Below are 26,469 nucleotides of genomic sequence, written 5' to 3'. Positions count from 1 at the left end.
GAGGGGCGGCAATGGTCCCCACAGGCTGCCAGTTTAGAGCCTCTGCACCAAAGTCCTTCTTGGCGAAGATGCTTTGTCTTCAGCCAAGTAAACGAAGGACATGTGGCATCTCGGTCCCACTACGGAGGCCTGAGAAGCTGAGTGGCTTCCTGTCTTTTGCTGTGATGAACAGTGTTGTCAGAGACATCCTCACACATGGCCATGGTTTGCAGAAGGGTCCCTCGAAAGCCGTGGGCTACAGGCTTGGTCCCCAGCCTCTGGCACTACTGGCAGGGCTGGAACCTTTAGGAGGCGGGGCCTCCTAGGAGGAAGTGAGGTCACTGGGGGTGTGGCCCGGAAGAGATAAGGGCCCCGCTCTCTCCTCTCCCCTCACTTACGGGGCACCCCGAGTGAGAGGGCTTCGTCTGCCGGTGACCCTGCCACGCTGTGCTGCCTCGCCACCGGCACAGAAGCGTCAGGCCAACTAAGTGGACTGTGGCCTCCAAATCTGAGCCAGACAGGCCTTTCCTTCTCAGTTGGTTGCCTCAGGTATTTTGTCATATGGGGAGCTGACTGGCTCAGATGTGTGCAGTGCTTCTGAGTAAGAATGTGTCTTGGGTGGTGCCAACTGGTAGCAGGAAGCGACGCTGTAGACAAAGTTAGCAGAGCAAGGGATTCATTGGGGTGAACACTGGCAGACTGAGGGCAGAGGGAGCAGGAAGGAGGCTCAGGCAGCGGTTCTCTGGCTGTGCAGGGAGAAGCGGGAGGAGGGCTGAAGGAAGGAGCTCAGCTGTTTCCTGCTGTGAGTCTCGGCCAGCCCAGTGAGGAGCTCGGGAGCAGGGAGCAGATCACCTGTACAGGAGCCCCTGGCTGACCACAGACACCAACCCCAGCCTAGGCCAGACCTTGGCCAAATGGAGGCGCTCTCTCTCTCTCATTCTCTCTCTCTCTCTCTCTCTCTCTCTCTCTCTCTCTCTCTCTCTCTGTCATACTGGAGATTGAACCCAGGCCCTTTGCACTGAGCTATGTTTCCAGCCCCCCTCCTTTTAAAATATTTTACTTTGAGACAGAGTCTTACTACGTTGCCCGGGCTGGGCTGCAACTTGTGATCCTCCTGCCTCAGCTTCCCAGAGTGCTGGGATTATAGGTGTGCACCTCCACACCAGCCCAGGATCTCTCTTGCAGTTGCTGTGAGCAGCCAACATCCAGGGCTGCTGCATCAGTGGACACTGAGCAGTGGGTTATGGCTTTTTGGTCCCCTTAGTTTAAAATATTTTCATTTATTATAATTTTTAAGCTGGGAGTGGTGAACTTCCATTTTCTCCCTCCTGGCCTTCAGGCTGACTTCCTGATACAGGAGTAGTAACAGGCAGAAGGAAACATAGAAGAGGAGAGAATGTCCAGAAATAGATTCCAGAAAATAACATGCTAACTTAATATATGCCAAAAGTGCTATTTCCAGTTAATGGGAGAACAACGGTTTATTTTAAATTGGTTATGATACCACAGGCACAAAGGAAAATGAAGTTGGATTCTTGCCTCACATCATGCACAACAGTAAATTTTCAGAAAAATTAAAATGTATGTATATGCATGCAGGAGACTGCAGTATTGATTATGCCCAAAGCAGGCTGTAAGCAGTGCAGGCTGTGAAGAGCCAACCCCACGACTGGCTTGTTTATAGAAGTGAGTCCAGCTGAAGCCTTCATCCTGAGGTCAGAATAACTCATACCCAAATTCCATTCGCACAATTAAAACTTTCTTAACTAGGACAATGTTCTAATTACAACCACGTATTTTGTCTATTCTGTTCCTAATTCGGGAATACTTTGTCTTGTCCTTTATGAGCCTTGTCTCCATTAATTTTCATAGAAACTGCACAATTGCCCATCCTCACGTATCATTCACCTTTATTGGTGATGACCAATAAAAATCAGTGCCTTGGACTGGCCAGCATCTTTGTCAGTTGCATTAGCATTGGTTGTCCTAGTGCCCACTTTCTGTCTCTCTTAGTTCTGTCTTTTAGGGTTTTTTCCCCCAGGCCTGCATTGTACACTGAGCAGGAGACTGGAGCCTAATGCAGAGATTTCCTGTAACATTTCAGGGGTTCCCAGTATATGTGAACAGAAACTATAGAACAAGTTTAAGAGAATATATGTATAAACTATGGCTTAGACCTTTTCCAGCAAGGCAGAAACAGAGTGACACTAAAAGACAAAATAATGCTGGGTGTTCTAGCACATGCCTGTAATTCAGCAGTCTGAGAAACTGAGGCAGGAAGATCACAAATTCAATCCCAGCCTGGGCAATTTAGCAACTTACTGAACCCCTGTCTCAAAAAATAAAAAAGGGCTGATGATGTAGCTCAATGCAAAGGTCCCATCTTCTATTTTATGGAATAGAAATGATAAAATGTATTCGATGATACAAATTCAAACACTGAGTATGTTGTTTTCTATCATTATAACAAATACTTGAGATTAATCAAGTTATAAAGAAGTGAAATTTATCTTGGCTCATGGTTTTGGAAGTTTCAGTCCGTGGTCAATGGGCCACAGTGCTTTGGGCCTGTGGTGAGGTGAGCGAGGGGCAGCAGGAGGTGGAGCAAACCATTTGCATCACGGTAGGGAAGTGAAAGAGGAAGAGGAATTCACAGGGTCCCACACACAGTCCCCCCCAGGTCACACCCCAGTGACCTCACTTCCTCCCACCAGGCTCTGCCTCTTAAAGGTTCTACCGCTTTCCAATAGCACCAAGCTGGGAACTAAGCCCTTAACAGAGGGGCCTTTGGGGGACATTTAATTCCAAATTGTAACACTGAGGTCTATCCCAAAACTATGCTATTTTGACCTTTATTTAGGACATATACAAATACAGTCGATGATTTGATATGTGTATACACTGGCGTGATTACACAATCAAACCCACGCGGTTGTCAGCACCCAGGCCGCGCATTAGATCACCGGAACTTGCTCATTTGTACCAGAAAGTTTGTACCCTTTGGCCAACATCTCCATTTCCCTCACCCCACTCAGAGAAACCACTGTTTCATCTGCTGCTTCTGAGTTCAACTTTTTGAGAATCCACACAGAAGCAGGAGCATGCAGATTTTTCTCTTTGTGTCTGGTGTATTTCACTTAGCATAGCGGCCTTCAGGCTTTTCCGTGTTGGGGCGGGCGGCGGAATCCCTTCTGTTTTATGGGGGATAATAGCCCACTATGCACGCTTTCTTTGCCCTCATCATCTGTTGGTGACACTCATCCTGACAGCTAACATGGGAGCACAGGTATCTCCTCGAGACACAGTTTTTATTTCATTTGGGGAGATACTCAAAAGGATTTCTGGGTCTTGGGGTCATTATATTTTTAATGTTTTGAGGAACCTCCAAATAGTTTTCCATAATGATTGTACCAATTAACATCCCCACCAATGATGTACAAAAACATCATAGCCAACACCTGTTATCACTTATCTTTTAATAGTAGCCCCCTTAACAGATACAAGTTGATGATGTCTCAGTGTGGTTTTGATTAGATTTTTCCTGTGATTAGTGATGTTGAACACCTTTTCGTATATCTACTGACCATTTGTATGTCTACTTTGGGAAATCTATTCCAATCCTTTCCCTTTTATAACTGTGTGTGTGTGTGTGTGTGTGTTGCTACTGAGCAATGTAAATAAATTATAAATTTTGAATAATAGCCTCTGGTCAGATATATGGTTTTCCATCCTGTTTTCTTTGGTGTGCAAAAGATTTCTAGGCTGATGCAGTCCCATTTGCTTATTTTTGCTTTTGCTGCCTATGGTTTTGGTGTCATATCCAAGCTATCAGCAAATAACAAAATGAGAACAGCAAGGCCTTACCTATCAATAATTACTTCAAGTACAACTAAAGTGAATTTTCTAATCAAAACACAGAGTGACTTTGCATGGACATTGTATACAATTTCACAATGTGCTGCCCACAAGAGACTCAAGGACACACATCCACTGAGAGGGAAGGGAGGGAAATGTGTGATGGAAACCGAAAGAGAGCAAGGGTGATCCCAAAGGCTCTGGTGCTCCGACATGGGGACTGTGGGATGTGATTAGACCATGAGGTGCCGGACTCATTGGCAGGCGGGTCAGTCAGCGGAGGGCGGAATGGGCTGTTGGAGGAAGGAGGTCACTGAGTGCACCTTGGAAGGGCACACCTCTCCCCAGCCTTTTCTGCCTCGTGGAGGCTTCCTCGAACTCGGCTTCGTGGCTGCCATGCGGTGAGCAGCTTTCCTATGCCAGGCTGTTTCTGCCTTGGAGACGGATGATGGGAACTTGTGAAACTGTGAGGCAAAATAAACCTTTACTCCTTTACCCTGTACATGTTAGGTATGTTTTCCCAACAACAGATTGGTGACTAATACAAATGGTCATGCTTGTGTCTTACAAACTAGATTTCATTCAAAATCTGTCCCATTAGACAAAGGTCATTATATGATGATAAAGGAATCAATTCCTCAGAGGGTATAACAATTATAAATCGGAGCACCTAAACACATAAATGTTAAAAGAACTGAAAGGAGAAATTGACAGCAATAGAATAATGCAAAAGGACTCTAATACCCCATTTCAGCAGTAGATAGATCATCCAGGCAGAAATCAGCAGGCTTGACTGACACTGTGGACCAAATGAATGCAATGCTGTCTTAATTACTTTTCTTGCTGCCGAGACAAAATACCTGACACCGAAAGTTAAAAGAGGAAAATTTTATTTAGCTCAGAGATTGTAGAGGTCTCAGTCCATAATCAACTGGTTCCAGGACAGGAGGCACGTGGCAGGGCAGCAATAGTTCATGGTGGGCAGAAGACAGCAAAAGCAGCAAGGGATCTTAGCAGCTTCTTTCTGCCCCTTTTATGCTCTGTCTAGGCTTCTGGGATTAGGGCGGTGCCAAACCAATCAGTGGACAGATTTAGTGATCACCCACCCTTAATCCCAGCATCACACACACTAGCCACCTCTGAAAAGCCCCACCTGTGACTGGAGGCTTTGTGGGGACATCTAGACACAGCCACAACAAATGGACACAGAGAATTCCACCCAACAGCAGGTAGAACATGTTCTTCCCAAGTGCACATGGCACACACATCAAGACATGTCATCCACTGGGCCACAAAGTGAGACTTAACAACTTCACTACTATCTTTCTGTGTCACAGTAGTATACAACTAAACCTCAGCAACAGGGAGAGTTTTAGAATCTTCAGAAATATGAGAAATTAAACAATCACTCTTGAACAACCAATGGTCAGAGAAGAAATGAAATAGGAAATTGAGAAGTATTTCTTGAGACAAATGAAAATAGAACACGATGTACCCAAACCTGGGGGTACAACAGAAGCAATACTACAAGGACGTTTATAATGATGAATGCTTAAATTAAGGAAAAAGAAAACCTCAGATAAGCAACCTACTCCCAACTCAAGAAACGATAAGGAGGATAGACCTAGCCCAAGTTCGGGGGAAAGAAAGAATAAGGATCAGAGCAAAAATAAATGAAATCAAAATTTGAAAGACAAAGACAAGATCAAGGAAACTAAGGGTTGTTTTTTGAAAAGATAAACAAAACTGATAAGCTTGTAGCTATATTTACCAAGAAAAATGGGGCCGGGGATTTAGCTCAGTGGTATCGCCACCTGCCTCACAAGCGTAAGGACCTGAGTTCCATCCCCAGTACCAAAAGAAAAAAAAGAGAGAGAGAAAAATATTCAAATAAATAAAATTTTAGTTATTTATTTTTCTGGTACCAGGGATCTAACTCAGTACCTTGCACTTGCAAGGCTAAAGTTTTAAATTAAAGGAGAAACGTTGTAACTTGTATCACAGAAATACAAAGGGTCAAAGAGACTTCTATGAACAATTACGTACCAACAAATCTGGCAAACTTGAAAGAATATGGTTCCTAGAAATGTACAGCCTACCAAGACTGAATCCCAAAGAGATGAAAATGTAAACAAATAAGGAATAAGGAGATTGAATCAGTAATCAAAAACTCACAACATAGAAAAGCCCAAGGCCAGACGGCTCCAGGAGTGAATCCTACCAAATATTTAAAGAATTCCTACCACTCCTCCTTGCATTCTTTCAAAGAGAAAAAAGCAATAAACGGGACACTTCGGGTTATTTTTGAAGCAGGCCCCAGGACGGCGCGTGGCTGAAGAGCGTGTGTGTGGCTTCCGTATGTTCACTGGCCTTGCTGTCACTTGGCTAATCCTGATGGCCAGCGGGGTCCTGACTGTCACACAGGTTAAATCATTTTTATCTTTTGTTATGTAACATGTATCCTTATGATGAATCATTCGAGAGAAAACTAACATCACAGTAATGCAGTATATAAATACAGTTAAGTTCCCTACATTCTTCTGGAGAGAGGACTGGACACGGTCTGGGTGGACAGCTGGACTGTCACAGCTCTGGAGTGTGACCCTGCTGGACAGAGGACAGACACCGTCCAGACAGAGTGAGCCCCGCCGAAAGTTCCCAGTCCTCAGGGGCTGTGCTGGCGACAGGTGGGTCAGGAGTCCTGGGCCACGGCTAGCCTCTTTCCCTGGGTCGTCGGGGCTGTGTGGGCAGGAAAGGTGGAGAACTCTGCAGGGAGGGATGGGAGCCGGGTGGACACCAGTGGGTTTGCCCAGGGACTGCCATCTGCGAAGGCAACGTGCAGCGGTGCTGGTTCCAGGACATGGCAGGCGTTGGCGTGAGTCTTTGGTGCCCTTTTGACTGTCCTGGGGTCTCATGACGTCCAGGACACCAGGCACAGGAGGTTGGAGTTTCTAAGCCCCACCCCCAGTGAGGGCCGCTCTTGGGTAGAATTCTTCACCTGTATCGAGAGGAGGGGGTTGAGGGGGCTCATTTCCAGCGTGTCCATGTGGAATCCACTCCACCAAGGGATAATAGTATCTTCCTCCTCTTGAAAAACAAAGGAACACTTATCTCTTGGCTTAAAACTGGACAGATCCTTTGTTATATTTTAAATCTCCATCCCACTCTGGAATATGTGAAGAGAAAAATGTAGCGCCAAGACCGAACTGCTGCAACAGTAGCTAACGGTGACAATTCAGAGGAGAGAGGAAGGCGCAGGAGGTAACAGGACAGCAGCCGCTCAGGACTGAGCTCCAGACACCAAATAGGAAGTGCTGTTAGTGCTACACTGCTTGCTAAACTGGCATCTGTTGGACACCTACTGTGTGCCAGGCAGAATGCACAGCGCTAGGAGCTCTCCCTGCTGAGCCGTTGGGCTATGACACCTTGCACAAATCTCTTTGGAGCAAGGGACCTGTAAGAGTCCTGTTCTCTTCTGTCTCCGTGTTTCATTTCTCCATCAGAGAGACGCATTTACAAAGGCCATCCTCTCCTTGGAGTTCCTCCACGCAGGGTCAGGACTCACTAGGTTTATTAAATGAGGCTCAGACATCAATTAAAAACTGAAATGGGATAAAAAATGTGAGTCAGCAGGTGGTACAAAGATGACTGCATGAACTGTTTGCTAGAGTTTTATAGGTGTGCATATTCCAGGACTCTGCGGGAAATGTGTCTTTCTGGGCTAAGCTTAAAATGCTTGCAGAGTACGGATCTGTCTCATTGCACTGAAGTGTGAAATGGTTCCCATCCAGTGGACATATCGGAGGTGAATTATGTGTGATAAAATCTCAATAAAGGAAGGGGCCTTGCTATAATTCCTTTTTTTACTGGGGATCGAACTCAGGACCTTATGCTTGAGAGGCAGATGCAGCGTCACTGAGCTATGTCCCTGGCCCCTTGCTGTAATTCTTTGGAGATATTGCTAAGCACTTTCACAGAGCAATCAGATAGAAGAGGGCAAGTAGATTGAAATATTTCTGATCAGACTGGGTTTTCCCAATAACCATTCCCCGAACAATGTGTGTCGTGTGCCCATTGTTGGAGCTCAGAGTAGACTATTTGCTCAAACATGCAACCCCCTCACTAATTACACCTATTCCTGCGTCTTTACTACAATCAGCAGTAATAAATCATTCCCTCCCCCTCCTCAAACGATGCCCTTGCTGTATTTCATAAGCCCACATGCAATCATCTGAAAACACATTTTATAAAACTCTGGAGCGAGGAGTGGGATAGATGATAGAATTGTGTTATGAATCATTGAAGGCAGAAAACGTCATGAGTACCTGAAATGAGAATTCAATTGGTAGCTTAAAACCAAAGTCCCAAGAAAGGTAGAAGGTGAAGAATGACACAATTCCTGTGTGAGGTATTTTCCAGTATAGTGCTGACTTGGTTGTTTGTATAAATCATTTTCTGACACGAGAAAGCAGCACAGTCTCTCAGAGTGTGCAGAGCAATTTCTTAGTCTGTTATGATTTTGCGGATTTCAAGATCTGATGTGTTCCGGGAGCTCTGGGGTGCTGCAGGAGCCCAGCATGAGGACAGGATCGAAGCTCTGCTCTCATCTCTCGGAGAAACAGATGAGGAGCCCAGGGTCCGAGAACTGAATTGTTCCAGGTGACTGGCAGCCTTTTTTCCTCCAATTTATTATTTTGAAAATGATCAAACCTGCAGAAAAGTTGGAAGAAAAGCCCAATAAACACCTGCAAAGCCTTCATCCATCTCAGCTCACCACTCGCTCACATTCTGTCACTTCCAGGTGTGCGTCTGGATATCGAGTCAATTGCAGACACTGACGGTTCGTTCCTAAGCACTTCATACTATCTCCTAAGAACGAGAACACTCTTCTCTGTAATCATAATATTTAACATGGATCCAGCAGTGTCTCCTGATACAGAGCCTCATCTAAATTTTCCCAGTACCTGGTATTCTTGATTCTGTGCCAAGACTGCATTCCTCAGTGCTTTCAGTTCCAGGACTGAACAATGCACTTACGTTGGCCATACGTCTTCCTCACCCTGCAAGGGGCCGGGCAGCATAGCTAGCACTGTTCATCAGCGCTCCACCTCCCCTGCACCTGGGCAGTGGAAGGACCACGACTGACAGGATACAGGAGGGCTGGCGCCAGTCCGGAAGTCCTCCTGGGGAGCTGCGTCCTTCCTTTAACCCTGAAGGATGAGCTGGGAACCCCACAGTGTTGAATTTTCTTTCCAAACCATCCCTCCATGAAAGGTCAGCTGTGCTGGAGGGGCGTTTGCACCTAATACTCTTGTGGTTTCTATCTAGATGTCCCCCAAAGTCTCATGTGCTTGTAGGTGGGGCTTTTGAAAGGTGAATGAACCACAGGGTGCTACAGCTAAATGTGATGTGAGGGAAGAGGCAGGTCACTGGGGCATGACCCGATAGGCCGCACCTCCCTTCCTACTTCCTCCCTTTTTAATTGCCTGCTCCCAGACCCTTCCATCGCACAGCTTCTGCCTGCAGCCACCCAGCTCACACTGCAACTTCCGAAAGCTGTGAGCCAGAAGACAGAGCGCCTCCTCAAGTTGTGTGATGTGATTGTCTCAGCGTTGAGGAAAGTGACTTCGACAAAGGCCACGTCCAGTCTCCTCCCCTGCCATGGCACATGAGGCCCTTCTCGCAGTGTCTTCTCTACCTCTCTGACCTAATGTCCCTCCCCTCCCTTCACCTCTCCATCCTCCCCAAAAGAGTTCCCTTGGGCCTGAACTTCCCTTGACCTCCAGGCCATTGCATATGTTTCTTCTGCCCATGCCACAAGTGTGACCTCTGGCCCTGGGCTCCCCCTGAAGTGCTTCCAAGCAGCCCCGTCCTCCACACCTGAGTGAGCTGCTCCCCCTCCAGCTCCCAGAGCCCCTCCTGCTACTTTCTGGGCCAGCACACTCCAGGCATTTGCCATGTACTCCCCTGCAGCCCCCAGACTGTAGGGACCCCCTGGTGGAGCTGGGATCTGGGGCTCCTCAGTCCCTAGCACTGGGCCGCCCGCACCAGACAGTGCTATGAGAAGGTGTGTGCCTGTCACGTGGTCTCCTTTGCTGAGAAAGTAGTCCCTGCAGTATATGCCCTCCCGACACCGGCGTCCTGCTAGGTGCTCTGTGCAGATGAAGCGTAGCCGATGGAATCCCCACCTCCAGTGTGCTTTAGATAGAGAACCAAGTAAGAAATGATCATCATGGCTGAAGCCTCAGATCTGATTTACTTCAGAACCATCCCGGGGAAGTTGCTGAAATAACAGAGTCATGACCTCACTCAGATTCCTGGTTCCACCCATGGTTTTGATGGAGCTCTTGCATGTGCGTCGTAGGGGGTTCTGGGGCATGTGGACAGTGGACAGAGCTTTCAGAGCCTCTGGTGACGAAAGGCCGGAGTTTCACCGATGGAGTGTTCACAGTTAGGTTCTCTCTCCAAGACCCTCCACAACTTTGTGTGACTGAGAAGAAGGGGCCTTTGGAAGAGGTCACCTGTGGGTGCACGGCGTGGAGTGGGGAGGTCAAAGGGACTTCTCAGAGAGAGACCATTGCCATGCAGGCGGCTGGTGTGTGCAGGTGCCACTGCAGGGGCACACCCGGGTCAGGCACACGAGACTCTGGACGCAGTGCCTAGCAGAGTGTCATGGGTGGGAGTCGCCGGGCTGCAGGACATGAGTGAGCACAGCAAAGTGCCAGGCTCAGGAGTGGGTGTCAAGCCCACAAGTCATGGGGAGCCTGGCAGGGGTCTTGGGTGGCACTGTCCCCTGATCTGGCTAGCCTTAGTTCCTAGGGGTGGGGTGGAGGCCACTCCAGGCCCAGGAGTGGTAAAGAGTAGGATGTGAAAGAAGCAATCAGGGCTGGAGGGGCCGTGTGACTTACGCGTGCCGGCAGCAGCTATGCAGGATGACAGGTGTAGACCAAGTGGGTCCTGGGCAAACTGCACTTAAGCAATAAGCAGGAATCCACTGCTGGGTCACAGGGTGAACACCTAGCCATTTTCCAAAGAAGGGAATTCTGGGGGCACAAATCTCCCTAAATGAACCCCAGGTCCCTAAGCCCATCAGCATGCACTGGGTCCCATGGTGCACCAGGCAGTGCTGGTGTTGGGGGTGCCCAGATAGCGAATCACAGTGGATCTGAGCAGAGACGAAAATAACAGAAAATTCCACGTATGTACGGCGATGCTATCCAGGGTGCAGGCACAGTGCTACTGAGGGACAAAAGAGGAAGATTCCAAGGTACGTGGGATGGCCCCGGATGAAGGGGACAGGGGGACAGCGCTGAAAAAGACGCCAGCGGCTCGGGAAGCTCAGCTCTGTGCCCTTAGCTGTAAAACTGCAGGGAAGCCACGTGGCCTCTCTGCCTGCATGTAAGTAGAATCAGGAATGAGGATAGCACAGGGGCTGAGGTCTGGTTGACGCGTCTCTCCCTAATTCCCATGTGCAAACCCCCACCCCCCCGGGACGGTATTAGGAGGTGACCAGGTCACAGGTGTCCTCATAATGGAACTGGTGCCCTCATAAAAGGTGCGGTAGAGCTCCTGGACCCGCTACCCTGTGAGGACAGCGAGAAGGCTCCAAACCTCGAGCCAGAAAGTGGGCCCGCAGCAGACTGAATCCGCAGGGGCTTGAGGAGATCTCTGCTGTTAGAGACCTCCTGGTCCATGGCTTGCTTCAGAGTAAGGAGTCCTTGGCCCACAGGGTTCGGGTTAAGTAAGGAGTCTCCACGCCATGGGGGTAAGTAAGGACACTGCAGTGGCCTGTACTGCACAGATCGCCCATAAATTGACCAGTGCCGAAGCACCCAGGTAATAGCTGGCTCCAAAAGCCACTGGCAAGAGTGACCTGTCTGCTGGAGGTGCATGAAGCCCAGCATTCTAGGCCTGGTACCGGGTCCTGCTTGAGCCTGGGCAGTCCCACAAGTCCACTGCACACCAGTAAACAGACTCCCTTCTTGTGCCAGGTGAGAGCAACCGCCCAGGACTGCCGGCAGCATCCAGGCCTGTCTGGGGTCCTCTCTGCAGACACTAGCCCGTGAGCTGCCCACGCAGCCACAGACCAGACCTGCGAGGGATGTCTGGCTGCACACGCTGGAGGGCTCACCGTGCTGTGGGACAGTGAGGGAGGCCTGCGGGTGAGGAAGGGTGCAGGGCAGCGCTGCCCTCTCCCTGGGAATTCAGGCAGGAGTTGGCAGAGGGACTGCACCTGGAGAGGCTGCTCCCTAGTTGGGGGGAGTGTGGTGTGTGTGTGTGTGTGTGCGCGCGCGTGTGTCTGTGTGTGCACATGTACTATTTGGCTCTCCTTGGAGCTGTTTTTCTCAGGCATGTCGGAGCCACACAGACACCCCCCTTTCTCTAGCCTGTCAGCCCAGTGAACCTCATCTCTGTGACAGAAGGTGGAAGCAAGGAGCCATGACGTGTGGCCAACTGTTGGGATGAAACACGTCTGGGATCCGCATGCTGCTCCCTGGCCATGCTGTCCCCCCTCAGCTACGTGTGAGAGAAGGTATGCAGAGTGGCAATCACTAATGCTTGGCTTCGTCAGTTTCTTGTTGCTGAGGTGCATGCCAGACACTCAGAACCCAAAGAGGGAGCTGTGTGTGGGCTCCCAGTTCAGCTCAGTTGAGCCACTCAAGTCAGAGAGGGAGATGCACCCTCCCCATCACACCTGTGACCGGGCTTCAAGCAGGCCCCACCTCCCAACAGCAGCTCAGCTCCACACCAGTGGCCCTCAAAGCTCTGCCTTGGCTCTTGGGGATGGTGCTATGCAGACAGTAGTTACTGCTGCTACTCCCTCCAGAGCATCCCTTTCCTGAGAGTCAGTGCCGCAAAGTCCTCACTGAGGGGCTCACTGGCAGCTCCAATGCTGTCTGGGAACTGGTCACTAGGGGCTGCTGTTTGATAAAAGGTTTTCAACTCCCCCACCCCGCCCCGCCCCAATTCGTGCTTGGTTTGCAGAGGTCACGAGTTTTCACTGGATGTTAGGACTTGCCTGTTGTGGATCACATCCTCTGCAGTGAGATGACTCGAGGTCCAGCGAGAGACTGATTGTCCTTCCTCCCTGCTTCTCCTTCCTCCTGTTTAGGCTGAGATTTCAACAACAGCTGTGTTTCCCTGCGGAGCCTGCAATACAGATCTCACTTCAGCCCCTACTTCCTGTGACAAGGATTTAGTGAGCAGTGTATGGGTGCTGGCATGGACCTGGGCTCCCCAGAGCGGGTAAGCAGAAGACGTCTGGACCCTGCAAGCTTGCTCTGAGGGCTCTGACTTGGACAGCAGGCCACATTTCCCACCTTCTGTTGTAAGTGCAGGTGGCTCGCCTGTTGTCACATCGCTGGCTCATCTTGAGCGTGGTCACTCGGCTAGAATGGGAGCTTCCCTTATTCTATGAAGTCACCACACTCACAAACCTCAGTTTTACCTGCTCCCTGTCCTTTTGTCCTGCTCCAGTCCCGTGCCACAGGCCAGCTTTGGAGTGGGGCTTCCCCTTCCGGTCCTTCCCCAAAGCCACCACCCACACACAAATCTTCAGTTCCCTGGCCAGGGCCACAGGAAGACTCCCAGCTGGCTTCCCGCTCCCGTTCCTCTGAGCTCCAGTGAGCTCCTTGAGGCCCCGCAGTGGTTCCCTCACAGGGTGCTCTCTGTGGAGCCCACCCCACTCTGTGTGCTAACCCACTCCTCAGCGTGCACTGTGTGATTTTACCCCACACAGCTTATAATCTACCTGCAAGTCCACAGAACTCCAAGAAATGGTACTGATGTGCCGGGCTTTGGGCTAAGGCTCGTGGAATCTGAGGCCAGGTCTCTTCCTTTATGATTGACAGCAGGCAGTTATTAAGTAGGTCTTAAAGACTGAATTGTGTCTCCCCCAGTCCCTGCATGGGAGCCCAGCCACCAGTATCTTAGCATGTGACGTGTTCAGAGACAGGTCCTCCGCAGGGCTGTGTAAGGGTAAAGGAGGCCACGAAAGTAGGGCTCCTGAAGCCTGGTGTCCTTCTAAGAAGAGGAGGATGCACCAGAGCAAGGTGATGAAGGATGTAGAGACAGATGGGCGCCACCAGCAAGCAAGAGGAGAGGCCTCAGAGAACCACCGCAGCCAGCGCTTGATCTTGGGCCCTCAACCTCAGAACTGTGAGAAACAGATTTCTGCCATCTCAGCCACTCAGCCCATGGGGTCTGGTTAGGGCAGCCACAGCAAACCAATGGGCAGAGGCAGTGCAGCCCCTCTCGGAGCCGCATCGCTGGCCAGGCCTCTAGGCCTGCAGGAGGGAGGCCGCTCTGCCTGCACCACCCCACCACTAAGGCGCCCAGCTGGGTCCGGCTGCAGGGGCTGAACTGACTTCTGAGCTTGGTGCGGCCTCTGCTTGGTCCCCTCTCTGCTGTCAAAGTCCCACCAGCCCTCAAGGCCAGGGCGGGCCAACTTCTGCCCAGAACTCGACTTGATTTGCCTTGGTCTGTGTCTTTCCGAGAGTCTCCATGGTCTGTGGCTTTATTTAGGATTTTTCGTAGTTCACATTTTTTTCTGTCCAAAAATTAACTAATTATTTTGAGATGGGACCTCTATATTACCCCCAGCTCCTGGGCTCAACTGATCTTCCCATCTCGGCCTCTGGGTAACTGGGACTACCGACATGAGCCACCACCCTGGTGACTGTTCATTTTTCTTTTTTGGTACCGGGGATCAAACTCAGGACCCTGTGCTTGCAAGGCAGGCAGCGGAACCACTGAGCCAAACCCCTGGCGACTGTTCCTATTTTTGATTTACTTATTCTTCCCAGTTTTAAGTGCCCAATAGACCGAAAGGTCTTTCACTCACATACCTAAGACCTATGTCACTTATCACTGAGATCTGCATGGAGCAGATGCTCAGTAAATATTTAATTTGAACAAGGGGGAAATTCTACTAAGATAAAGACAGTTATTGCTTGAGATTTTATGGAGAGCATATAGTTTGGGTTCTTTTCTTGCAAATTATGGATTTAAAGGAGGTAGTCAGGATATGCTGACAACCCCAGCTGTCTTCAAAAGCCAGTTTATGTAAACTTTAACCTAGACTGAGTCTGGGTTAAGTGGAGGAACTCAAAGTTTGTCTTTAGTCCACCGCTTCGGGACTAGCATCGGGAAAGTGGGGACTGAAGAGCTGTCATCAGAAGTTTAGTCTCTGGAGAAGGAGAACTTTGGGGAGCCCAGAGCAGGGCTTCGGAATCCCCCACTCACTCTTGGCTCCAAATGCTCTCAACCCCATGTCTTCTAGAATGTTCTTTTCTATCTTTCAGCTGAGCCCTCAACTGTAGCAATGTAACAAAAACAACCCTGAAGACTTGGCTAACTCAAGCCTGGCAACCTCGGAATTGGTAGGAAGACACTTTTCACACGAGCCTGAGTGGGATGTTCCACTTCTCACTAGAATGCCACACATCAGCGACAAGCACGGAGCCCTGGCACCGCCCACCCTCTAGCTGGGGCTCACAGACCATTAGGGGAGCGAGGAAGCTGCGCTCTGGGAGACTGCTCCATCGCGGGCCAGAGGACAGGCCAGAGAGCCCCTGGTCCCTGGGAGAGAAACAACCAGAGCCGGAGAGACCTGGGAAGGGTGGATCAGCTAATCAGCAACCACAGTGTCCTGGGGAGGGGTCAGGTAACGAAGCCCTCTGAAGGTAATTAACAAGGAGCCCCAAGACGCCCCCAGAGAAAGTCAGAGCCTCTGCTGAGGGAGCTCCAGACTGCTCAGCACCGCCAGGGCCTGCAGGCAGGCAGTGGCACGGTGACTCGGGCTCCCAAAGCCCAGGGGGACCTGGAGTAAAGAGCAGGAGGAGCACCGCCAGCTCAGGCCAGGCCCCAAGGAGGGGCAGCCAGCAAGTCAGTTCTCAGAGAAGGCAGGAGGGCGCAGGAGGCTCCTGAGAGAGAGACCAGGGTCACCACGCAGAGTAATTTCCCCAGCCTCCCTCAAACACACCTAAGCTCATCTAAGCTCGTCTAGGATCAGCAATTTTTATCCTTAGAAAGCATCTCAAACGGCTTTGGGGACGCTTCCGGACAGGTGCCCTGCTCCTGTTCTAATCAGATCACGGGCAGTCCGCCAGTGTCCCAAGCCCAGAGCAGCCTCTGGGTCCTCCTCCTGTGCTCCCGGAGACAGCAGGAGCCCTGTCCTCCGACACTCCGGTTGGCGGATGGGGATGGAGCGCCCCCATCCCTGGCTCCAGGCTGTGTCTCCCAGCCGTGTCGGTTCCTTGGGGCCTGTGCCTCCGTGTGTCCCGGAGGAGGACCATGTGCAGGCCCAGAAGTGTTGAATATCAGAAATAGCTTCTTAAAACACTGCAACCTTTATTTCTGCTTATTTCTCTCCATTTCCACCTCCTCTTTTATTCAGGAATTTTTAGGTTCAAAATAACTTTAGTAATGGTTGGGGCATTTATGATAGATGTAATAAGACTTGGAAAGTGCTTTTTAAAATACCATATTCCCTGTATTTCAATATATATATATGTAAATGTCTCCAGAAAGAGCTAACCCTCACTTAAACTGTCATCACCAAATTAATGGACAATCATAATCCAAAAGTAATTATAATCCTCAGTAATTATAATGACCCCATTAAGTTCTTCACATCTCAAGATTTGTTCTACATGAGAATAATTGTAGCTCAATTATACTTCACCAACGCAGGTCATCACATATTTGCTCTCTGAAACTCATGCTCAGTCACACCACAGGGTTTATTTTTGAGGGTGAAAGGGTATGAACATTCTTCATCAGTGCATATTAATTTACAAGATACTGGGTTTCAATGTAGTATTTTCCTCCTGTTCACCCCATTATCCTCCCTGACTTCCTCTTCCCTTCTACCCCTTCTTCCCTTCCTCTTGTCTAGTAATAGTCTCCCTTCCATTTTCCACATTCTTGTTATTTTTCTTGAGTTCTACACATTCAGAAAAACATGCAATACTTGTCTTTCTGAATCTGGCTCATTTCATGTAATAGGATAGTCTCTAGTTTCATCCATTTTCCTGCAAATGACACAATTTTACTCTTGTGTATGCTAGAATTCCGTTGTGTGTACGCATACCGTATGTCCTTTATGCATTCATCTGTGGTTGGGCGCCTGGGCTGGTGGCGTCCTGGTTATCATGAATTATGCCAGAAAAAGTGCGGGCATGCCACTGTCCCCATAGGATGCTGGCTTTCATTCCCTGGGGCACATGCCAAGGAATGGGATGGCTGGGTCTTGTGGCAGTTCTGTTTCCAGTTGTCTGTGGACCCTCCCTACTGATTTTCCCAGGAACGGTCCTAATTTACATCCCCCCAGCAGTGTAGAAGGGTCTCTTTCCCACTGGCATCCATGTCAGGATCCCTTGTTTTCTGTCTTCCTTTTTTTTTTTGGTACCGGGGATCGAACTCGGGACCTTGTGCTTTCGAGGCAGGTGTCAGAACCACTGAGCTACACCCCGGGCCCGTTTTCTGTGTTCTTGATGACAGCCACTCTGACTGGGGTGAAGAGGAATCTTGATGTAGTTTTGATTTGGATGTGTATTTTCCTGATAGCTGAAGATGTTGAACACTTTTTCATATACTTATTGGCCATTTGTACTTCTTCAAGAAGTGGCATTCAATTCATTTGCACATTTACTGGTTGTTGGGCTATTTTTTTCACACCAAACGTACTAAACAGACATTTGATTTTCTAATCCTGGTTGTGTTTCTTTCTTCACCTTTAAAAAAATATGATGTAGAAAATATTCAGGCATGAGAAGGAAGTATAAACTGCTCTTGAAATGTTCATAAAGAAAAGATAACTCAATTATGTTTTGGGTAATGGAAAAACAGAGCCTTAGGCAAAAAATTGTAAACTAGTTGACATTCCTTCGCTAGCTAAAATAAGTGAAGCTTGAATCTTTGACTCCATCAATTTGAAAATAGCCTAAGGTGAGCAGATATTTTGGTTGGCTTAGTGTGGATTTAAAGAAGAGACTCACAAATTTTGTTCCCTAATGAATGCAGCTGGGGTGTGCTATGCAGTTTAAAGACTCTGAGTGTAGAATATACTTGTCTCTAACAGATTGGGTTAACTTAGTCTCTGCAGTCAGTTTCTAATAAGGCTTCATAGACACTATCAACAGAATCGTCCTGAGCACACCGGCACAGTATGAAAATGGTGTGCGTGCACATAAACCCAAGGCAGAAATGGGCTGAAGTATCGCTGTGCTATGGATGAGGTCCAGAAAAACCCAAACAAAAAACACCACCAGCACATGGGCGTAGCCCAGCGTTTGTCCCACATGGAGCCCAGGAGCAGAGAGCCCCATCCCGGAAGGGTTATGTATTGTGAGACTCTGAGCTGTTTGCCAGCACTGATTTTTCTAGAGGCAGGCTGACACAAATCACTCGGGTCAGAGGACTGCACCCCAGGCCTTCGGGGAAGGGGAAGACCTGATGTGGACCAAGGGTGGGTGAACATCACGAACCTGCTGCAGTCAGGCAGCAGGAGGAGGAGGACAAGGAGGAAGTGGACCGGCTGAACACAGCGCTTGGACCCCCGCAGAGGACAAGAAGAGAGGCTCCTCTGAAGCTGAGCCTGGCCGCTCCCAGTCCCAGCAGTCTCTTTAGGATTTGGCCGGAGGTGGTGCTTTTCCTAAGTAGCACATCTGTGTCACTCAGCACCGTCAGTAGGATCGTGGGATGCACAGTGGCACTGGAGCAGCTGCAGGGACATGAGGAGGTGAGAAGGAGAAGACAGAGGGGGACAGCAGAAGACAGAGACAGGGAGCTTCATACCCCCTGAGGAAGGGTGCAGAGGCCTGGACTGCAGCACCCAGTGGGTAACTGAGCCTCAGCAGTGAGACCGCCCATTCCAGCTGTCCTCACCCGCTTCTCCTCACTGCAGAGGCAAGGGACGCTTCCTTCTGCTCTCTGTGATGGCTTTTTTCATCTTCTCATTCACTTGTCCATTCCTTTGTCATTTACCAAACACAAACATCATCAGCCTCTCAAAAGCACAGTCATCTTCTGTAGGGTGTTTCCTGCCACCCTCTCCACCCAGAGTCTACTTCTGTGGGGAGAGGCAGCTAAGTGCATGTGTGTGAGAGCACCAAGGACAAGACTCACGACCTCTTCAGAGGGTATCAGAAGGCTTCCGAGAGCCAAGCTTGGAAAGGTCTTGAGGGCTGAGTAGGAAGGAGTGTGCCAGTGGATGAAGGGGCAGAAAGAGGACATTCCAAGTGCAAAGAAGAACATCTCCAAAGACAGTGGGTAGGAAAGTCCCGAGAGATGGTGGTGCTGGTGCTAGTGACAGGGTGGCTTGAGGTTTGTTGCAAGGAACCTTCTGTCAAAGAGGCAGGTTTTTGTCAGAAGGGTGAGGAGATGGGTAGTTAGGCGGAGAAGCAGAGGGAGAGACAGAGGGGTCTGGAAGATCACAGAAATGCTGAGCAGAGCGTGGGACACCCCACAGGCTGTGGGAGGACATCCAGTGACTGCATGTTGTGCAGCCAGAGCGAAGCCCACGGGCCACTCTAGTCCTTCAGACAAAAGGGCTGGGCTGGAAACGCTACGGGAAGCAGAAGTGTCAGACATCGCTGTCCTGCTGGGCCACCCGAGGTGTCTTCGTCCTCCAGATGATTCAGCCACTGACTTGATCCCTGATAAATCAGCGGAGAACTGAGCAGACCCAGCAGCCTGGTCACTGCCCAGACCTGGCAACTGTCCTCTGCCCTCAGGTGTCCTGTTTCTGTCATAGCCAGACTTCCTGGAGGAGCAGACTCCAGCACTGGAAATGGCTGTGCTGTTTCCTCAGCCCGGCGTCCCAGGAACCAGACTGCAGCCCGATGCCAAGTCTCCTGCGTCCTGGGTCAGGAGGGCCTCCACAGGGCAGGGTGCGGGGCGAGGGCCAGGCTGTAGTGGTCTAATTCATGTCTCACACACTCTCTCCTCTGGTCCTGACCTGCTGTGGACTAGTAGTGGTGGCTGGTCCAACACCTCTGCTGCTCCTGGCTGCTCCCCGGCTGCCTGCCCAGTGCCCCTCAGAGGGGTGGCGTGGGAGCTGCTGCTCACGTTGCAGGCCCTGCATCTGGGCAGGCAGATGGGCAAACTAAGGCAGAGCTCTGAATTTTTCACAGGACGGGTGAGCCTGGGTCCCAAGCACTCAGGAGTCAGGGTTGATCTATGGTGTCAGTGAGCAGGTAAGACATGTGCTCCTTACTTACTCACCAGCCTTTACTGAGCCCCGGGATAGGCTCAGTTTTCTACTAAGGGCTTGAAGTCAGAGATGACTAAACTGCGGCTTATGATTTCAGGAATGTTACATTCATGCCCCAATCCATGGAGTCCAGATGGGGAATGTCAGAATAACGGAGGGCTTGCAGTTAGGAACTGGGCACATGGCGCGGGCAAAGGGAGCACTGTGGTGCTGTGGGAGCAGGAGCAGGGTCAGCGGAGGGGTCAGGACTGCAAGGGGCCGCTGCAGGCTCTCAGAGCTGGAGAGCCACCCTCACGGCCTCCCCAGGTAGAGGCACCCACAGGCGAGGCCGCCAGCACCAGTCTGGGCGTTCTGTCTCAGTGACAGCAGTCTGGCAGCGAGGCAGCGAAGACTGTACTCAGGACGGAGACAGGAGGGCAGGTGCCTCCCCTGTGCCCTGCGATGACTCAGGAAGACAGGCCAGCTGAGGGCCAGGCAGCACTGACATCTCAGGGATGTGTGCCATGTGGCTCTGCGGGACAGAGGGTGGAAGAGGAAGGTCCCCAGGTCCCACTCTCCAGAACACCACGTCAATTCCCATGACATTCTTGGACCATACTCCTCCCATACCAAAACTGTATGTACTGTCAGGAAAAAAATGGATGAAAACATAAAACAATCTTAAAAAGCGGGCTGGGGAGTTAGCTCAGTGGCACTGCCCCTGCCTCGCAAGTGCAAAGTCCTGAGTTTGATTGGTGGTACTGGAAAGAAAATGATAGAAAAATACCTCAAAGGTAACATGAGGGTTAATCGTGATTGTCAACCAGATCAGCATGAGGGTAAAGCACTCTCCTGGGTGGGCTGTGGGCATGTGACCTTGGGGACCATCTTGTCCCTGTCCCTTCCTCTCTGGCTCTTCCCCTGCTCCCGGCTTCTTGGCTGCCCTGAGCTGAGTGCTTCCCTCTGCCATCCCTTCCACCGTGCTGTCCCCACCTTGGAGCCAGCTTGAAAGAACCTTCCCTCCTGTACTTTGCATGTGTCAGTATTTTCATCAAGGAACAATAGGCTGAGGGACGTGAGTAACTCCGAGTAACTCCTGGGAAGACACTCGTCTAGTTCGGGAACACTTCCTCACACTGAGAAGGCGAAGTCCTAGACTACCACACCGAGAAATACCCGAGCCACAAGTTACTAACCCTGTAGCCATGTGGAACCCAGACTGGTTTCCCTGACTCTCTTACACCCTTTCTTTAAATTCCTGATACCCTTTGCACAACTTTCTCTTGCTTCTGATTTTTACTATAAAATATAAATAAAAGTACCCAAAGGAGAGTCTGGATAGTTGTTTCCCAGTGGATTGCTTATCCAGTGTTCTTTTCATACTTTTGGCAGTCAGGGGGAGTTGTATTAGATATATTTAAGGAAACTTTCCTTTAGAAATATTCAAAGAATGTTCCTTGCATATAAGTAGGGTTGCCAGACTTAGATCCAATTGTGATATTCTCAGCTAAATTTGAATTTCATGTAAACAATGAATAATTTTTTAATATAAAAGTGTCCTATGCAATATTTTAGACATACTTATGCTAAAAATAATCCAAAATTAAAATCTGACTGGCTGCCCTCTTTCCCCTGGCAATGAGCTGTGAGTACTTGCAATGTGGAGCTGGTCCCTCTCAGGACAAACGTACAGAGGACACAGGAACAGTCCACTATGGCTTTGTCATGCCTACTGAAGCCAAATATAGTTAACTTACAGCATTGTTTGATTTTACAAGCTTTTAAGAGGATGCTAACAATAAAGGAAATGACTTCCAAATAATCATGAAGATACTTTTGTAAAGAAGGTTGTAGGGAACAGGGAAAGGGACGTTACCAGAACCCCTGCAGTGAATCGTGGTCTCCTGTGAGCCATGACGGCACAAGGCAAATTAATGAATAAAGACAGCTTCTTAGAGAAGATGAGTTTTGGGTCTGATCAGTGCTGCTCTGGGCAGCAAAGATGAAGGCACCTCGAACTTGCCACTATTTATTTGGTTCATAGGGAGTATCAGATGACTTGGAGGGTGGCATTAATCCTAAGACCATGAGGATAGTTTGCTGATGAGGGTCTTATGTTTATTAGGATGGCAAGATGAGCAAAGATGTTCTTACAACAGTAGGTGAGATGAGTTAAGCTGATAAGGAATTTGTCCCTCCCCAGGTGACACCTTTCTACTCAGTTCTCAAGGAACCAGGATGTCCTCAGCTGATGTAATCTTGTCCTTGAGTATCACAGCATCACGGGACCATTGAGGTCTCAGCTGTGACTAGAGGCAAAAATGGAGTTATGTTTTGACATGTCATACCAGCCTATAGGCAAGAAGACTAGGCCTGATCATAATTTAATTGTGAAATGATTTTTTCCTCAATATTATGTAGAATTGCTTTTGACAGAAGGTATAGCCTCCTTTAAGGCACGTGGTAGATTAACTAATGGTCAACTTGGAATGCCCAGCTGAACTGAGTCAGCATGGTTTGGGCGTGGAAGACCCACCTGAGGATTGTTGCCAACGGCATAAAAAGAACTGGAGGGGAAGATGTGGGACATTGATTTTCTAGTAGAAGCTTGTGCAGATGGTTTTCCTGATGCAAACTTGGCTGTTCTCATGGGAGGAGGAGCTCAGGTTCTTGGTGTCACCAGGATGGCTGCTGTTCTCACCAGGGGAGCTCTGATCTTCACCAAGAGTATCACTTCCTGGCTCCAGTGTAGATCCCTTCACCCCACTGGTGGAGGCTTTCTAGCCTCCATTACTGGCCTTTGGTCCTTCCGAGTGCAGATCTTCAATACAGACTTGCATGAGGTATTGCCGTGGGCTCTAGGCTCTGGCTGGACTCTAGGCCTTAAACTGGACTTGTGTGGGACATTGCCGAGGGATCCAAGCTGAATTCTTTGGGTCTCCAGTGCACAGTTAGATCTCCTGCACTCTGCATTTGACTTTTTGAGTGACTATTTTTTTTTTTTGGTACTGGGGATCGAACTCGGGACCTTATGCTTGTGAGGCAGGGGCCGGAACCACTGAGCTAAATCCCCAGCCTAAAACTTTTTCTTTTTTTTTGGTACCAGGGATTGAACTTTGGTCCTTGAGCTTGCTAGGCAGGCAGCGAAACCACCGAGCTTAATCCCTGGCTTGAGTGACTATTATAAAATAACCTGATAAATGATGTACCCTATATTAAATCTATTTCCTTGCAAACCCTGACTACAACAAGGTATAAGGTCATTGTTTTCACAGGAAGTTTGGGCTCAATATTCCCAGCCTCTGGCTAATTCCTTCTTAGCAAATATGGGTGATGTTGTGGGAGTTGCTGGGGATTGAGCCCAGGTCCTCCTGCACACTAGACAAGCACTCTAGCACCAAGTCATACCTCCAGCCCAGAAGTATGTTTGTGAACATTGAGACTCAGAGCTGAACATACACTCTTGACTTCTAATGAGATTTCCAAGTTAGGAGTAGTGCTGTGGGTCTGTTTTAGTTACCAAACCATGGAGTGGAATTTTTATAGAAAAAGAAAGGCTTGTTTTATTAGTTGTGTCAGAACTTAGCAGGTGAAGCTTTCTCGGGGAGGCACATCTTGGTTTAATTTTAATTTTGGTGGGGAGAAAACACAGCGAGACCATGAACCACCTGGGCATGTAGGGAAGCCACTACTTCTGCCAGAAAACACAGGATTGGAGTTCTAAATTAGTAAGTTCTCCTAGGAACTCACTCCAGCTTGCAATTAATGAGTCCCATGCCATGTTTCCCCGCCTCTTTCACACATGGACTTTCCATTGGTTTAGATCTTAATGAGGACTGGAGCAGAAATATCTGATTATTATATCATGTTTCCCTGTGGAAATGTTTCATTTGAATTCCACAGGAGAAAAGAGTTTAACAAGGCACTATTTTATTTACACATTTGTTTACTTCAACAAGGTATGAATCAGTGTTAAAATATTTTATGAGATATTCAAACTTATAAAATTCAACCGAAATATTGGGGATCAGGGCAGAAAATTACTGTTTAATGGATAAGGAGCTTCATTTTGGGAAGATGAAAAAGTTCCAGGGATGGATGGCAGTGATCTTTGAACACTGAGAGTGAACTTAGTGACCCTAAAGTGTGCACTGAAAATGGTTAACATGGCTGGAGCCTTGGGTTGGATCTTTCGTGTCCCCCAAGGCCATGTACTAAAGGCGTGGTGCCCAGCCTTTTGGCTGGTGGAAGCTGTAGGAGGTGGGGCCTAGAGGAGGAAGTGAAGTCACTGGGGGAATGGGCCTGAGGGGGCTATGGGACCCTGGCCCCTTTCCCTCTTTCCCTTTGCTTTCTGACCTCCCTTAGATGAGCAAGCTCCCTCTTCCAGGTGCTCCTGCCATGATATTCCACCTCACCCCAAGTCCACACCAGGTGACCATGGACTGAAGCTCTTGAAACTGAGCCAAACTTTCCTCAGAGATTCTCTCAGATGTTTTGTCACAATCACTAAAAATGACTATATATTTTATCTCTATAGGAAAATTAGATCAAAGAATAAAAAATCATGTTTTTGTTGGACATGGTGGCGTGGGCCTGTAATCTCAGCTACTGTGAGGCAGAGGCAGGAGTGTCACAAGTTTAGACCAGCTCGAGCAATTTAGACCTTTTCTCAAAATAAAATGAGAAGGACTGAGGATGTACTCAACACAAGAGTACTTGTCTAGCATACACAAGCCCTGGATTCAATCCCCAGTACCAAAAAGTCATGTTTTAAAATATTTCAATTCAATGAAAATATTTCTGGGACGGCTCCCTTCTTAGTAAGAAATCAGGATTCTAATCTTTACTTTGGTGTAATACACATTATTAGATCATAGAAGATTGAGATCTTCCTAAGTGACCTGAGGTAGAGTTGGGAATTATTATTTTTTGAGTTGGGAATTATTAATGGGTGAGCGCTAGCTGGCCTGTTATCACTTACATCATAACCTATAATTAATACAACTTCCCATCAGAGTGGGAGGAGAGCAGAAAACAGCTGCTTATTTGGCCAGATTATTGGGTTATTGCCTGTGCAAAAGGAAGAGGGTATAGTTAGACTTAACAGCTAATGATGTCGCTGTTAATGTTGATGGTGAAGTGATAACTAAGGGTAGACAAACCTACTTATGAACTAAAGAGAATGCAGAATCTATAAATAAGGCTTATAAACAATTACCTTTACTAGCTCTGTTAATTAACTCATTATTTGCCTGAACTAGTTGGTGAGTACTGAATAAAGACAGAAACCTTTTCCTTACAATTTTCTCTCCTGGTTTGGAGTCACATCTCCTGGACAGTTCGTCTGTTCTGCAGTTCAGCTGATGGGATCATATATAGAGGGGTAAATGCCAAGGAAGAATTTGCTGGGAGGAGGCCGTGGATTTCATAGTCGCCTCCCAGGGGGTTGTACTTTTACCGCAAGGGACGATCTGGTAACTGGGAAGATGAGGACTGGGAGAGGAGGTTTTGAACTGGCCTGTCTCTGGGACTATGTGCTGCTTGGCCTTAAGGACTCCATCATGCCTAGCTAGACGTTATTAACTCCTCTGTTGAAATGCATGAGATGTTATTAAACCCTCTGCTGAAAATTCCAAATGCTCCTTCCAGCTTTATTCTCTGAGTGCGTGATTTGTCCAACCCACGTGTTCTAACAATGTGCTCACCACCCACCTTGGCAACTGTGTTTCCTTGAAGGGACAGATGGCCACACGGAGGCGTGCAATCGTTCTCCTGTCCTGGGTAGAGCAGTCACCTCCAGAGATCTGGTGGATGCTACTGATGAGCAGACCATTTCGTGTCTTGTGAACTAGTGTCTCGGTGTTTGTGTGCTGGGAGGGGAAACCTACCAAACTAACCTCGGGTAAATGGGGAGATTTATCTGGAGGGCATGGAACCTTCACAGAATTTGAATAGAAATGTCACACAAACCTAGGATGGGGTAGATAGGAACAAGATGTCCAAAGCTGGTTGAGAAAACGGGAGGAACAAGAAGGACTGGAGGGAAGATGGGGAAAAGGGATTCTGAGAGGTGATCATCTTAGCTCCCATTTTTCCAGCTTTTATTTCTAGTCCTTACAAGCTCACCTTCCTGCCCTTCAGCACAGAGCAAGTGGAGTTCTATATGCGAACTCTCAAGTCCACCAATAAAAGACTCCCCTGGGCCTGTTGGATCCAGTGTGCAACCTGGTCCAGCTCACTGTGAGAATGAGGAAGGGCCATGCATCTTGGCATGGCTCAGCAGGGCCTTGTGAGCAGCTGTCTAACACAGGATGCGACCTGGATATGCTCCTTGGGGTCATTTGGTTACAAGTAGCAGAAATCTTAACTGTATAGGAGTTGCCTCTGTAATCAAAGGCAACCGGGCAAATCCTGGGTCCTTGGCAAAGGGTACTGAGGCT

At 48.8% G+C, this 26,469-nt stretch overlaps 1 long non-coding RNA gene across 1 annotated transcript; it reads left to right on the top strand.

Moving 5' to 3' along the window:
* The first annotated feature begins 338 nt into the window (after positions 1–338).
* LOC110346202 (uncharacterized) lies at positions 339–26,331 on the top strand. The gene is made up of 4 exons (XR_002390103.2): positions 339–528; positions 12,221–12,367; positions 12,947–13,080; positions 15,138–26,331. It is a non-coding gene; the product is annotated as an uncharacterized LOC110346202 (long non-coding RNA).
* Positions 26,332–26,469: the final 138 nt, after the last annotated feature.

The sequence above is a fragment of the Heterocephalus glaber genome, unplaced genomic scaffold, assembly GCF_053883595.1.
Source record: "Heterocephalus glaber isolate CG9 unplaced genomic scaffold, H.glaber_assembly_v1.0 deba00001067, whole genome shotgun sequence".
In the NCBI taxonomy this organism is placed as follows: Eukaryota; Metazoa; Chordata; class Mammalia; order Rodentia; family Bathyergidae; genus Heterocephalus; species Heterocephalus glaber.
Note: the sequence above shows the minus strand (reverse complement) of the source record. Positions and strands in the feature narration are given on the sequence as shown.